Source organism: Pan paniscus, chromosome 12 (assembly GCF_029289425.2).
Source record: "Pan paniscus chromosome 12, NHGRI_mPanPan1-v2.0_pri, whole genome shotgun sequence".
In the NCBI taxonomy this organism is placed as follows: domain Eukaryota; kingdom Metazoa; phylum Chordata; class Mammalia; order Primates; family Hominidae; genus Pan; species Pan paniscus.
This window is the reverse complement of record NC_073261.2, coordinates 56,731,020-56,746,032: the sequence shown is the minus strand read 5'-3', so window position 1 is coordinate 56,746,032 and position 15,013 is coordinate 56,731,020. Positions and strand designations below refer to the sequence as shown.

Genomic DNA, 15,013 nt, shown 5'->3' with positions numbered 1-15,013 from the left:
GGCAAAGAGTGTGGAGCCGGGTAGCCTTTAATTGGGGCCATTAATACGATGCATGGACCGGTTTATAAGTCCATGCTTATCTGTTTTATAAACTCTAGGTTGTTTACTAAAGATTATGAATTCAGTCATTTCCCCTCCAAGTGAAATTTTTTTCTATTTTTATTTGTTATTACAGAAGTATAAGGAATGAGTCAGAGAACATAGACAAGCTAAATGAAGACAAAGAAGTATGATATATGGCATGGTGGCTCATGCCTGTAATCCCAGCACTTTAGGAGGCTGAGGTGGGAGGATTGCTTGAGCCCAGGAGTTAAGACCAGCCTGGGGCAACATAGTGAGACCCTGTCTCTACAAAAAATTTTTTTAAAAAAAGTATGAATTGTCCCTTTCCTGGAGACAATCACTCTTGAGATACAGTCTTCCAGGTATTTCTCTCTACATTTGTGTATAGGTAAATATACACATATATATCTTTCTCATTATATATGTATAGACACATACATGTATGTGTATAATAAAAAATATTAATTTAGAACCGTCGTTTCATCTTGATGAAGTTAGGTTTCACTGAGTGATATGTAAAACTCACCTTCTGCATGTGGAAATTCATTGTCTTCAGGCACAGCCATCTTACGCTGTGTATAACTCCTGTCTGTGGAATGAGACACTTTGGCTTCTGCAGCAGGCTTGCCTTCTGGTATTCACGTGGTCAGTAATATTACCACATGTCCCACAAGATGGTAAACGCTGACACACAAATGTTATATAGTCATCATGTATTTTCTTGAGAAATTAAAATTATTTATTTAAACATATACTTTATTTCCATTCCTTTTGAGCCTTTTTTTTTTTTTCTTGAAGGCAGAGTCTCGCTCTATCACCCAGGCTGCAGTGCAGTGGTGCGATCTCGGCTCACTGCAACCTCCGCCTCTCAGGTTCAAGTGATTCTCCTGCCTCAGCCTCCTGAGTAGCTGGGATTACAGGTATGTGCCACCACGCCCCCTAATCTGGCTAATTTTTGTATTTTTAGTAGAGATGGGGTTTCACCATGTTGGCCAGGCTGGTCTCAAACTCCTGACCTCAGGTGATCCACCCGCCTCGGCCTCCCAAAGCACTGGGATTACAGGCCTAAGCCACCGCCCCTGGCCTTCTTTGAGCTCATTTTTGTCAAACAATTTATTACCAGTATAAGGGTGTAACCAAACAAATTTTTGTTTATAAAGAATCATAAGGCCGGGCGCAGTGGCTCACGCCTGCAATCCCAACACTTTGGGAGGCAGAGGTGGGCAGATCACTGGAGGTCAGGAGTTTGAGACCAGCCTGGCCAACATGATGAATCCTTGTCTCCACTAAAAATACAAAAAATTAGCCAGGCATGGTGGTACACACCTGTAATCCCAGCTACTTGGGAAGCTGAGGCAGGAGAATTGCTTGAACCCAGGAGGCAGAGGTTGCAATGAGCCGAGATCGCGCCACTGCACTCTAGCCTGGGCGACAGAGTGAGACTCCATCTCAAAAAAAAAAAAAGAATCATAGATTTTACCATACAATAAATACCAAACCACTGTAACAAGAGTGTCCATGTACCTTCTATATTCTTTATTGCAGGACTGTTCAGCCTTTATTTCCTGCACATAGTTTATATAATCTAATCTAGAATTTCTCATGTTTCCCACTGACTCTGTTGCCTGGCTGGCCTCATCCTACTGTCTTGTATACCAAATAGTCATCAGGAGCAGGCACATCTAATACTTCTCCCACCACTACTCAAGATTGTAAAGAGTTCACCTTCCTTGCCTTATTTTACTGATAAGTGCCCAGCAGACTGCCCTTGAAAGAGACTTAATAGTTATCTTGCCTCTGGGAAGAGTTGGGGGGAAAAGTACTGATCATTACTAGTGATATTCCACTTTTAACCTTGTGTCACAAACCTGTGTTTGCTGCACACGTGTCTTATACACTAGAGACAGGGTAGGAACTGAAGCACAAAGTGAAGGTTTACTAAACTCATTCCAGCATATTATAAAGCAACTATGAATATGTGGCTAAAAAATGACAAATGGCCAGGCACGGTGGCTCATGCCTGTAATCCCAGCATTTTGGGAAGTCGAAGCAGGTGGATCACTAGAAGTCAAGAGATCGAGACCATCCTGGCCAACATGGTGAAACCCCGTCTCTACTAAAAACACAAAAATTAGCTGGGTGTAGTGGCACACACTTCTAGTCCCAGCTACTTGGGAGGCTGAGGCAGGAGAATTGCTTGAACCTGGGAGGTGGACGTTGCAGTGAGCTGAGATCGCACCACTGCACTCCAGCCTGGCGACAGAGCGAGACTCAATCTCAAAAAAAAAAAAAAAAAAAAAAAGACAAATGAGACAAATGCTAAAATAGAGATGGTGACTGGTCCACAGTAAACTTGAAGCAAGGTCACCCTAATTATAAAGTTATAGTAACTAAGACAATGTGGCATGGGCACAGGGATAGACAACTGGCAGAATAGAGAGACCAGAAATTGACCTATGGATAAATGGAGACCTGATAGATGACATATACATGGGGAAGAGTAAATAGTACTGGAAAATTTGGTTATCTACGGAAAAAATGAAAGTGGACCCTTACCTTACATCAATCATAAAAATCAATTCAGGGTCAGGCGTGGTGGCTCACACCTGTAATCCCAGCACTCTAGGAGGTTGAAACAGGGCAGACTGCTTGAGCTAAGGAGTTTGAGACCAGCCTGGGCAACATAGTGAGACCCCTGTCTCTGCCAAAAATACAAAATTTAGCCAGGCATGATGGTGCACACCAGTAGGCTCAGCTACTCAGGAAGCTGAGGTGGGAGGATCACTTGAGCCCAGGAGGTCAAGGCTGCAGTGAGCCAAGATCACACCACTGCACTCCAGCATGGGTGACAGAGTCAGACTCCATCTAAAAAAAAAAAAAAAAAGAAGGGAATACTATCAATAATCAATTCAGAATGGACCTAAATGTGAAGGGCAAATGTTTTAAATATTTAGATAATAGAATGAGTAGAATAGCTTTATGACTTTGTGGTAGAGAAGGATTCCTTAAATAAAACACAAAAAGCACAAACCTTTAAAAAATGATAAATTTGAGACTACATTAAAATCAATAACTTTTGTTTATAAAAATACCATAAAATGCATAAAATGACAGGCTAAAACTCAATCAAAATATCTGCAACTCTAGTAACAGAAAAGTTTAGCATCCTGAATATGTAAAGAACTCCTGTGAATCCATAAGAAACAACACAAGAGAAAAAGCAATGCAAAAAAGACCTGTCAACACATTTTACAGAATAAAAAATATGAATTGGGCATGGTGGCTCATGCCCATAATCCCAGCACTTTGGGAGGCCAAGGCTGGTGGATCATCTGAGGTCAGGAGTTCTAGACTACCCTGGCCAACATGGTGAAACCCTGTCTCTACTAAAAATACAAAAATACAAATTAACCAGGTGTAGTGGCACATGCCTTTAATTTCAGCTACTCGGGGGGCTGAAACAGGAGAATTGCTTGAACCTGGGAGGCAAAGGTTGCAGTGAGCTGAGATTGCGCCACTGCACTCCAGCCTGGGCGATATAGTGAGACACCATCTCAAAATATATATATATATATATATACACACATATGAATTGTCAATAAGTACACAAAAAAGTTGCTTGACCTCATTCATAGTCAGGGAAATGCAACACCAATCCTTGGTAAGGCATACTATCACTGCTAAAGAGTCAGAAACCAACAAGTGTTGATAAGATGTGGAGCAACTAGAACTCTCATTCACTGCAACTGAGAGTATAAACTGTACAACTAATTTGCAAAACAGTTTGATATTTTATTAAAAGTGCACAAACCTTATGACGCAGTGATTCAATTCTCACATGTTTACATCCTAGAAAAACTCTTGAGGATGGGTACCAGGAGACACGTGGGAAATGATCTTAAAACATTGTTTTTATAGCAAACAAACAAACAAATATAATTGGAAGCAACCCATTATTTATAGATTGGAGATAAATTGTGGGATATTCATGAACCACAGTTACATGGATCAACATGGTTGAATATAAAACACTACTGAGTGAAAAAAATTTATTATGTACTTTATTATGTATTTTATTGATTGATTGATTGATTGATTGATTGAGACAGAATGTCGCTCTGTCACCCAGGCTGAAGTACAGTGGTGTGATCTCGGCTCAGTGCAACCTCTGCCTCTTGGGTTAAAGTGATTCTCCTGCCTCAGCCTCCTGGGTAGCTGGGTTTACAGTTGTGTGCCACCACACCCAACTAATTTTTGTATTTTTAGTAGAGACGGGGTTTTGCCATGTTGGCCAGGCTGGTCTTGAACTCCTGACCTCAAGTGATCTGCCTGCCCTGGCCCCCCAAAGTGCTGGAATTACAGGCGTGAGCCACCACAGCCAGCCTATTATGTATTTTAAACAATATTATGTATCTAATAAATAGATTATAGTATAATTTCATTTATATAAATTATACCTTTTAAAAACAGCAAAACCAAACAATATTTTTGTGGATACCTACATGTGTAGAAATAGCATAAAAACATGCTAGTAAATGCCAAAGAAGATATTCAGAATGATGACTATGCATGGGGAGGGAGGGAAGTAAAAGGGTTTGGGGAGAGGTTCATAAACGGTTTCAACAGTGTTAATCACTTTGTTTCTTTTTTTAAAGACCTGAAACAATTAAGGGAACACACTAATATTTTATGACGCTGGTAGTGGCTTTATGGAAAGTCAATGTATTTTTTTCTCTATATAGTCAATTAGTATACATAACATATAAAAAAAAAAGCTCATCGTCACTGGTATTAGAGAAATGCAAATCAAAACCACAATGAGATACCATCTCATGCCAGTTAGAATGGCGATCATTAAAAAGTCGGGGAACAACAGATGCTGGAGAGGATGTGGAGAAATAGGAACACTTTTACACTGTTGGTGGGAGCATAAATTAGTTCAACCATTGTGGAAGACAGTGTGGCAATTCCTCAAGGATCCAGAATGAAAAATACCATTTGACCCAGCAATCCCATTACTGGGCATATACCCAAAGGATTATAAATCATTCTACTATAAAGACACATGCACAGGTATGTTTAGTGCAGCACTGTTCACAATAGCAAAGACTTGGAACCAACCCAAATGCCCATCAATGATGGACTGGATAAACAAAATGTGGCACATATACACCATGGAATACTATGCAGCCATAAAAAAGGATGAGTTCATGTCCTTTACAGGGACATGGATGAAGCTGGACCATCATTCTCAGCAAACTAACATGAGAACAGAAAACCAAACACTGCATGTTCTCACTCACAAATGGGAGTTGAACAATGAGAACACATGGACACAAGGAGGGGAACATCACACGCTGGGGTTGGGGGTTGGGGATTGGGGGGCTAGGGGATGGATAGCATTAGGAGAAATACCCAATGTAGATGACGGGTTGATGGGCACAGCAAACCACCATGGCATGTGTATACCTATGTAACAAAACTGCACGTTCTGCACATGTACCCCAGAACTTAAAGTATATTAAAAAAAAAAAGAAAAGAAACATTTTTTTCAAAGACACACACACACAAAGTGAAGGAGAAAAGTGCTGACCTGCAGCCACCCTCAGTGGGAGCTGACTTCTGCACCAACTGCCTCTCTCGCTCAGTGGCCCTAGCCCAGTGCCAAACAGGACTGTGGGCTGGGAGAATCCCCCTGGGATTCTGCCTCCCTGCAGACTAAGGCACCTGGGGAGATATGAGGCTGGACTGAATCTGTCCCATTTTGATGTTCCTTACCCTACACGAGGCTTTGGGGTGAAGGGGCTAGGGAGAGTGGGTCCCGTCACACATTCCCCCAGCTGGCTGCCCACTGTGCTTCTTACCTGCGGCCACCCTGCGTGCCTCGGTGAACACTGTGTCTGGTGCAAAGGAGGTATACAAAATGTGTTTGTTGAATTGATCCAAGCCGTTATCAGCACTTGAGTGGGCTGGGAGGACATGAAAATAGCTGCATGGTGAAGTGGTGTTTGCTGGTGCCTGTCCTGTCCCCTGCCTCTACCAGCTCTCTCATGACATTCCTTAGGCAACCTGGCCCGTTTGCAGGAAGCTGACAGCAGGTATTCAGAAATTTTAGGATTTGGGCTTAATTTCAGATAAGCAGGACAACCTGGGCTCTCCCACGGTGAAAAATAGATTCTGCTGTTTTTTTCCTGCCTTTTTAACATTTCAAGCCAAGTTCCTATGCCCATCCACCCATATAAAACTTCCTTGTTCAGAAAGTCATCTGCGCAACTGGCAAAGGCACCAGCTCAGAGTTTTCTATTTTTATTCCTGTGTGTAATCAATGGGAACACACTGTGACGGAAATAAAGAATTATGAATTGATAAGAGCAAACCATTGATATTTGCTTTTGTTCCTGGGCAAGCTAGTGAAGGAACATGTACCTAATGTATAGAAATACAATGGTCATTTTATGCTTCTGTCTTTTTACAGAAGCACTCAACAATTTCTGTGTTTATTTTTAGGGAGGAAAAAGAAACACTTTCAAGATTCAAATTGGGTAAGCTTGGGAAAAGTTTCCACACAGGCTGATTTTCTAGAAACATTGAAATATAAGACATTATCAGCCCTTTCTCCTCTAAATTATTAACCTGTGACTTCAATACCTATTATCTGTCATCCTCTTACAATAAAAAATAATTGATTCTCCAACTCAGTAACACTATTGATAATTTTTTTAAAATCTCATTTCAAAAATTGTACTCTAACATAAACTGTTTTTTTTTTTTTTTTTTTTTTTTCCGTTTTTTTGAGATGGAGTCTCGCTCTGTCACCCAGGCTGGAGTGCAGTGGCACCATCTCGGCTCACTGCAACCTCCACCTCCCGGGTTCAAGCGATTCTCCTGCCTCAGCCTCCTGAGTAGCTGGGACTACAGGTGCCTGTCACCATGCCCGGCTAATTTTCTGTATTTTTAGTAGAGACAGGGTTTCACTGTGTTAGCCAGGATGGTCTCGATCTCCTGTCCTCGTGATCCACCTGCCTTGGCCTCCCAAAGTGCTGGGATTACAGGCGTGAGCCACCGCGCCTGGCCCAAACTGTTTTTATTTTCCTCAGTCATCCTGCCCCATACAAAGATACTCTCTTTACATAGTAGAATTGCAGCATGTAGTTTTATATTCTGTTATTTCACTTACGTATATGATATGACTTCAAAATAAAATGGCATGTGAGTCTCATGACCTTATAGTCATGTTGATAATACTCTATCACATATGTATTTACATAAATATAGATTAAAATTTTATTTTAAAAGGATCTGTGTGCATTTTTATTGTATGCACATGTCATCTCAATGTTAAAACCATTCAGAATTTTAAAAGTTACCTCTTTCACACTGTCAGGCTTCTCAACTAAGATAGAGAAAAGACTTGTTTAGAGCCTAAAGCTGAGCAAAAGTGAGATACCTGGAAGAGTGAGTCATAGGGGCAGAAAGCAGAATGACAGTTTCCAGGGGCTGCGGGGAGGGAGGAATGCAGAGTTGTTGTTTAACAGGAGAGTTGTGGGGATAGATGATGATTCACAGCAACGTGAACGTATCTGATGCCACTGATCTGTATGCTTAAAAATGGTTAAAATGAATCCCAGCACTTTGGGAGGCCGAGGCGGGCAGATCACGAGGTCAGGAGATCAAGACCATCCTGGCTAACACGGTGAAACCCCGTCTCTACTAAAAATACAAAAAATTAGCCAAGCATGGTGGCGGGCGCCTGTAGTCCCAGATTCTCGGGAGGTTGAGGCAGGAGAATGGTGTGAACCCGGGAGGCAGAGCTTGCATGAGCCGAGATCATGCCACTGCACTCCAGCCTGGGCGACAGAGCAAGACTCTGTCTCAAAAAAAGAATAATAATAATAATAATAATAATAATAGTTAAAATGGTAAACTTTATGTTATCTATATTTTGCCACAATAAAAAGAAGTTTTAAAAAACTAAATCAAGATCATTAGAAAATAATGTTTGCTTCTTCAAAGTCATTTTGAAATGTGAATAAGAAATATATTAATGTTAAAAACTTCTTGAGTTTAGAATAGTAGGTTCAGAAACAAGTGAATAAAGGAATTTCACCTTAAAAGTAAATAAAAATTAAACTAAACAGATGTGGTTTATAGACCTACGGGAAATGAAGTCTTTGAAATTCTGGGAGGCCCAGAATTGGTAATTAGTTAACTAGTTCAAAGTCTCATGCGTAGTGAATGACAGAGACTTGTGAAAACCTAGGCAATGTCTACTAGACAGTATAAAATGATTTAGGTTTTCAACCTCTTGAGAATTTGAATTTTTAAATGTTACATTGTATTTGAATTTGCTTTTAAATTCATTAAATATGTATTGTCTTCAATTTTTTAAAAATAGTGTTTCTGGTTATAAAAGTACATATGTCCTTTGTAGACAATTTTAAAATAAAGTATAAATTAAAAACCATCTCTGGCTGGGCACAGTGGCGCACGCCTATAATCCCAGTACTTTGGGAGGCCAAGGCTGGCGGATCATGAGGTCAAGAGATTAAGACCATACTGGCCAACATGGTGAAACCCTGTCTCTACCAAAAATACAAAAATTAGCTGGGCGTGGTGGTGCATGCCTGTAGTCGCAGCTACTAGGGAGGCTGAGGCAGGAGAATTGCTTGAACCCGGGAGGCGGAGGTTGCAGTGAGCCAAGATCGCATCACTGTACTCCAGCCTGGGCAACAGAGCGGGGAAATAAAACAAAAAAACACCCCTGTTCCCATTGCTAATAGATAAAATTTGTTAATATTTTGGTGTATCTCCTTCTAAGGCTATTTCTTTTTTTATTTTCATTTTTATTTCTTGTAGAGATAGGTTCTCACTATATCGCCCAGGCTGGTCTCAAACTCCTTGGCCTCAAGCAGTCATTCTACCTCAGCTTCCCAAAGTGTTGGGATTATAGGCATGAGCCACCACACCCTGCCAAGCCTATTTCTTATGCATATAATTAAAATTATTGTACATAAAATTTTGTCTCTTTTCTTCGCTTAATATTATATTGTATCATATCTCTTTAAGTTATTAAAGGTTCTTCATAAATATATAATTTTTTTTGAGACAGAGTCTCACTCTGTTGCCCAGACTGGAGTGCAATGGCCCATCTTGGCTCACTGCAACCTCTGCCTCCTGGGTTCGAGCGATTCTCCTACCTCAGCCTCCCAAGTAGCTGAGATGACAGGTGTGTGCCACCACACCCTGCTGATTTTTGAATTTTTAGTAGAGACAGGTTTCACCAGGTTGGCCAGGCTAGTCTTGAACTCCTGACCTCAGGTGATCCACCAGCCTCGAGCTCCCAAAGTGCTAGGATTACAGGCGTGAGCCACTGTGCCTGGCCTCATAAATATAATTTTAAATGCCTTCAGAGTATTCTCTCTTATAGCTACATCATAATTTGCTTAATATCCATCTCTTTATTATTGGATATTGTAGGAGCTCAGAACACAATACCGTAATGGATGGCACTTTGGCATGCTGAGTGTTTTGAGCTGAAGGAGACTGGAAGAGCCTCAGAAACAGCAAGCTCCCTCTGACCTTCTCCCTCCCTCCTTTCTCTTTCTCCCATTTCTCCACAGAAGCAGGTGATAGAAAATGGAATTATTCTTCCTTAAGGAAGGTCATAGAAACTAGAATTTCTCACCCCTAAAGCAAGCCATAAAACCTAGAAATTAACCTCTGAGCATCTCCCTTCTCCCCTGAAGACCCTCATGTGACAGGCATCCTGCCCCGTACCTGGAGAAAAGAGTACTACTTTTGTATTTTTAGACATAATGCTATTGCACCCTTGATAGACTACAGTATGGTGCAAACACAACTTTTCCCCCTCCTCTACTGTGAAGGAAACATAACTTTTATATGCACTGAGAAACCAGAAAAATTTGTGTGACTCACCTTGTGATATTTGCTTTATTTCAGTGGTCTGGAACTGAACCTGCAATATCTGCAAGGTTTATCTGTACACGTTTTGCCCCTATGACATTTAGGCCATTTACAATTTTTGTTATAAATAATGTGGTGATCTGCTTCTTTGTGTATAAAGCCTTTGTCTACCTTTCAAATTATTATTTAATGAGAGTTCTAGAAGTAGAATTACTACGTAAAGATTACAAATATTTTTACAACTTTTGGTTTATGTTGCTAAATTGCTTTTTTTTTTTCAGAAGGGCATTACAAATCTACACTTTCTTTTCTTTTCTTTCTTTTTTTTTTTTTTTTTTTCAGAAGGGCATTACAAATCTACACTTTCTTTTCTTTTCTTTCTTTTTTTTTTTTTTTTTTTTTGAGTCAGGGTCTTACTCTGTCACCCAGGCTGGAGTGCAGTGGTGCCATCATGACTCACTGCAGCCTCAACCTCCTGGGCTCAGGAGATACTCCCACCTCAGCCTCCTGAGTAGCTGGAACCGCAGGTACACAGCACCACGCTGGGCTAATTTTTTGTGTGTTTTTTGTAGAGACTGGGTTTTGCCATGTTGCCCAGGCTGGTCTCCAACTCCTGGGCCCAAGCAGTTCTCCTGCCTAGGCCTCCCAAAGTGCTGGGACTACGGGCATGAGCCACCGTGCCCAGCCCACAAATTTCTATTTCTACTTTCAACAGAAATATATTACACCACTGAGTAAGAATAATAAGACGTCATATTCATGAGGCATTTATTTGTTAACCAAGTACTAGTTACTATATATGTAACAGGTCATCTTTAAAATCTTGTATACTGTTGGTGAAAAAGTTGTCTGTTGTTTTAATTCTATTTATTGATTAATAGTGATATTTAGCTATATTTAAATTTTAAGTTATTTGTAAGTATTTGTAAGCTATTTTTCTATTATGAATTACTATCCTTATTCTTTTACATGAGCTGTTTATATATTGCTGTATTAACCCTCTGTCAGGTCTGCTTTAGCTATTTTTTGAGTTGTTTTTATTGTTTTGGTTTTTATTGATACACATTACATATTTATTAAGTATATGTAATATTTTGTGGTTTTTTAAATTTTATTTTATTAAAAAGTTTTTTGTTTTGAGACAAGGTCTCACTCTGTTGCCCAGACTGTGGCACAGTGACATGATCACAGCTCATTGCAGCCTCAACCTCCTGGGCTCAAGTGATCCTCCCACCTCAGCCTCCCAAGTAGCTGGGACCACAGGCATGTGCCGCCATGCCTGGCTAATTTGTTTTTATTTTTTGTAGAAATGTCTATTCATCTCCTTTGCCCACTTTTCAATGGGATTACTTGAGTTGTTTGAGTTCCTCGTATAATCTGGACATAATTCCCTTGTGGGATGAATAGTTTGCAAACATTTTCTCCTATTAAACAGGTTGTCTCTTCACTTTGTTGATTGTTTCCTTTGCTGTGCAGAAGTTTTTTAGTTTAATATAGTCCTATTTGCTTATTTTTGTGGGGGTTTTTTTCTGTGCTTTTGAGGTCTTAGCCATAAACTCTTGCCCTACACCCATGTCCTAAAGTGTTTTCCCTGTGTTTTCTTCCAGTAGCTTTTAGTTGTAGGTCTTATATTTATGTCTTTGCTCCATCTTGAGTTTATTTTTGCATATGGTGATGGACAGGGTTCCAATTTCATTTTTCTGTAGAAGCGTATCCAATTTTCTAAGCACCAATTATTGAAGAGGGTGTCCTTTTCTCAATGTCTGTTATTGGCACCTTTGTAGACAATCAGTTGGCTGGAAATAAGTGGATTTACTTCCAGATTCTGTGTTCTGTGGTCTATGTGTCTGTTTTTATACCAATACCACCCTACTTTGATTGCTATGCTATAACCTTGTAATATATTTTGAAGTCAGATAGTGTGATGCCTCTTGCTTTGTTCTTTTTGCTCAGGATTGCTTTGGCTCTTCAAGCTCTTTTTTGATTCTACATGAATTTTAGGATTTTTTCCCCCATTTCTGTAAAAAATGACACTGGTCTTTTGATAGGAGTTGCACTGAATCTCATGATTGCTTTGGGTAGTTTGGTCATTTTAAGAACATTAATTCTTCTGATCTATGAACAAAATATGTCTTTTCATTTGTTTGTGTCCTCTTCAATTTCTTTCATCAGCATTTTGTAGTTTTCCTTATAGACGTCTTTCACTTCCTTGGTTAAATTTATTCTTAGTCATTTCTCTTTTGTAGCTACTGTAAACGGGATTACCTTCTTGGTTTCTTTCTCAGCTAGTTCATTATTGGTGTATAGAAATGCTACTGATTTTTGTACATTGATTTTGTATCCTGCAAATTTAATGAATTCATTTATCAGTTCTAAAAGTTTTTGGGTGCACCCTTTAGGTTTTTCAAGATATAAAATCATGTCATCTGCAAAGGGGAACAATTTGACTTCCTCTTTTCCAATCTGGATGCCTTTTATTTCTTCCTCTTGCCTGATTGCTCTGGCTAGGACTTTCAATCCTGTGTTGAATAGGAGTGGTGCAAGTGGGCATCCTTGTCTTGTTCCAGTTCTTAGGGGAAAGGCTTTCATCTTTTCCCCATTCAGTATGATGTTAGCTGTGGGTTTGTCCTATATGGCCTTTATTATGTTGAGGTATGTTCCTTCTATGCCTAGTTTGTTGGGAATTCTTACCATGAAGGTATGTTGAATTTTATCAAATGCTTTTTCTGGGTCAGTTGAGATGATCATATAGTTTTAGTCCTTCATTCTGTTGATGTAATGTATCACATTTATTGATTGGCGTATGTTGAACCATCCTTACATCCCTGAGATAAATCTCTCTTAATAATGGTGTATTATCTTTTTGATGTGCTGTTGGATTCAGTTTGCTAGTATTTCATTGAGGATTTTTGCATCTGTGTTCATTGGGGATAATGACCTTAGTTTTCTTTTTTTGTTGTTTGGTCCTTGTCTTAGTTTGGTATAAGGATAATGCTGGCCTCATAGAATGAGTTAGGAAGAATTCTCTCCTCTTCACTTTTTTGGAATAGTTTGAGAAGAATTGGTATTAGTTCTTTGTAAGTTTGGTAGAATTCAGCAGTGAAGCCATCTGGTCCTGGACTTTTCTTTGTTGAGAGACTTTTTATTACTGATTTAATTTCATTACTCATTATTGGTCTGTTCAGGTTTTCAATATTTTTCTTATTCAATCTTGGTAGGCTGTATGTATCCAAGAATTTGTCCATTTCCTCTAGGTTTTCCAGTTTGTTAGTGTATAGTTGTTCATAACAGTCTCTGATGATTTTTTGTATTTCTGTGGCATCAGTTATAATGTCTCCTTTTTCATTTCCGATTTTTTTTTTTTTTTTTTGAAACAAAGTCTCACTCTGTCGCCCAGGCTGGAGTGCCGTGGTGCAATCTCAGCTCACTGCAATATCCACCTCCCAGATTCAAGCAATTCTCCTGCCTCAGCCTCCCGAGTAGCTGGGATTACAGGCACGTGCCACCATATCCAGCTAATTTTGGTATTTTTAGTAGAAATGGGGTTTCACCATGTTGGTCCACCTGCCTGGGCCTTACAAAGTGCTGGGATTACAGACATGAGCCTCTGTGCCCGGCCCATTTCTGATTTTATTTATTTGTGTCTTCTCTCCTTTTTCTTGGTTAGTCTAGCTAGCGATTTATCAATTTTGCTTACTTTTTCAAAAAGACAACTTTTCATTTCATTGATCCTTTGTATTGTTTTTTAAGTCTGTATTTCATTTAATTCTGCTCTGATCTTTATTATTAATTTTATTCTACTAATTTGGGGTTTGGATTGTTCTTGCTTTTTTTTTTCCTTTGAGTCAGGGTCTTGCTCTGTTGCCCAGGCTGGAGTACAATGGCTCTATGATGGCTTATTCTAGCCTTGACCCTCTGGGCTCAAGTGATCCTCCCACTTCAGCCTCCTAAGTGGCTGGGACCACAATTGTGCACCACTGTGTCTGGCTAAACTTTTTTAATGTTTTGTAGAGACAGGGTCTCCCTATGTTGCCTAAGTATGTTGCCTAAGCTGGTCTCAAACTCCTGGGCTCAAGCCATCCTCCTGATTCAGCCTCCCAAAGTGCTGGGACTACAGGAGTGAGCCACCATGCCTGGCCTGTTCTTGCTTTTCCAGTTCCTTGAGGGCATCTTTAGATCATTTATTTGAAATCTTCCTACTTTTTTGATGTTGGTGTTTATTGATATAAACTCCCCTCTTAGCACTGCTTTTGCTGTATCCCATAGGTTTTCGTACGTTCTATGTCAATTTCCATTTGTTTCAATAAATTTTTTTTTAATTTTCTTTAAGATATTTTACATTTCTTCTATGTTGTGGAATCTATTGAGTTTTACTTTATGATTCATCCTTGCTTTTTAAAACATTTAATTTTATTTAATGGTTCAGTAATAATAAAGATACCCTTTTACATGTTTACAGTACCTCATTGTTTACATACACTATTTCAAGCTTTTGGAATAGGGACAACTAAAACAGATTCTTGTGTAAATGAGTTTCTTTATATAACTTCACATTCTTTATGTAATGGTTCTTTTGAAGCTTAACAAGTTCTTTCTCAACAACTGTATTTTTTTCATATGGAATTGACTAAGTATATGAAAATATGAAATAAACAAAATAAAATGGAAAACTATGAGGTCCTTAGAAGTCACATTACATCCCTATATTTGGTGACATTTAAAGAGATGAATGACATTATTGAGAAGTAAGGAGAAATACAGTGCAGCAAATCAAGAACATGCCACTCATGTAAGAGTGAACATCTATCTCCAGGCATGAGAAAGGTCTGGAGAGTTCTTAACAAAATTCTGTCAGTGTTTATTTCTCAGTCTTGCGACGTCAGATGATTTTTATGATCTTCTTTGTGCTTTTCTAATTTGTTTAATATTTTACAGTAAGCATGTATCATTTTTACTAAAACAACCGTGTTATTGTTTAAAACAGGAACAAAATTTTTCTACATGCAGAAGGATAATAAATAGTATT

The 15,013-nt window shown here is 39.2% G+C and overlaps 1 protein-coding gene across 3 annotated transcripts in view; it reads left to right on the top strand.

Annotated features, from left to right (window-relative positions):
• The window catches only part of ANXA4 (annexin A4), a 185,743-nt gene that overhangs the window by 24,066 nt on the left and 146,664 nt on the right, over positions 1-15,013 (top strand). The gene's annotated exons all lie outside the window — the stretch shown is intronic.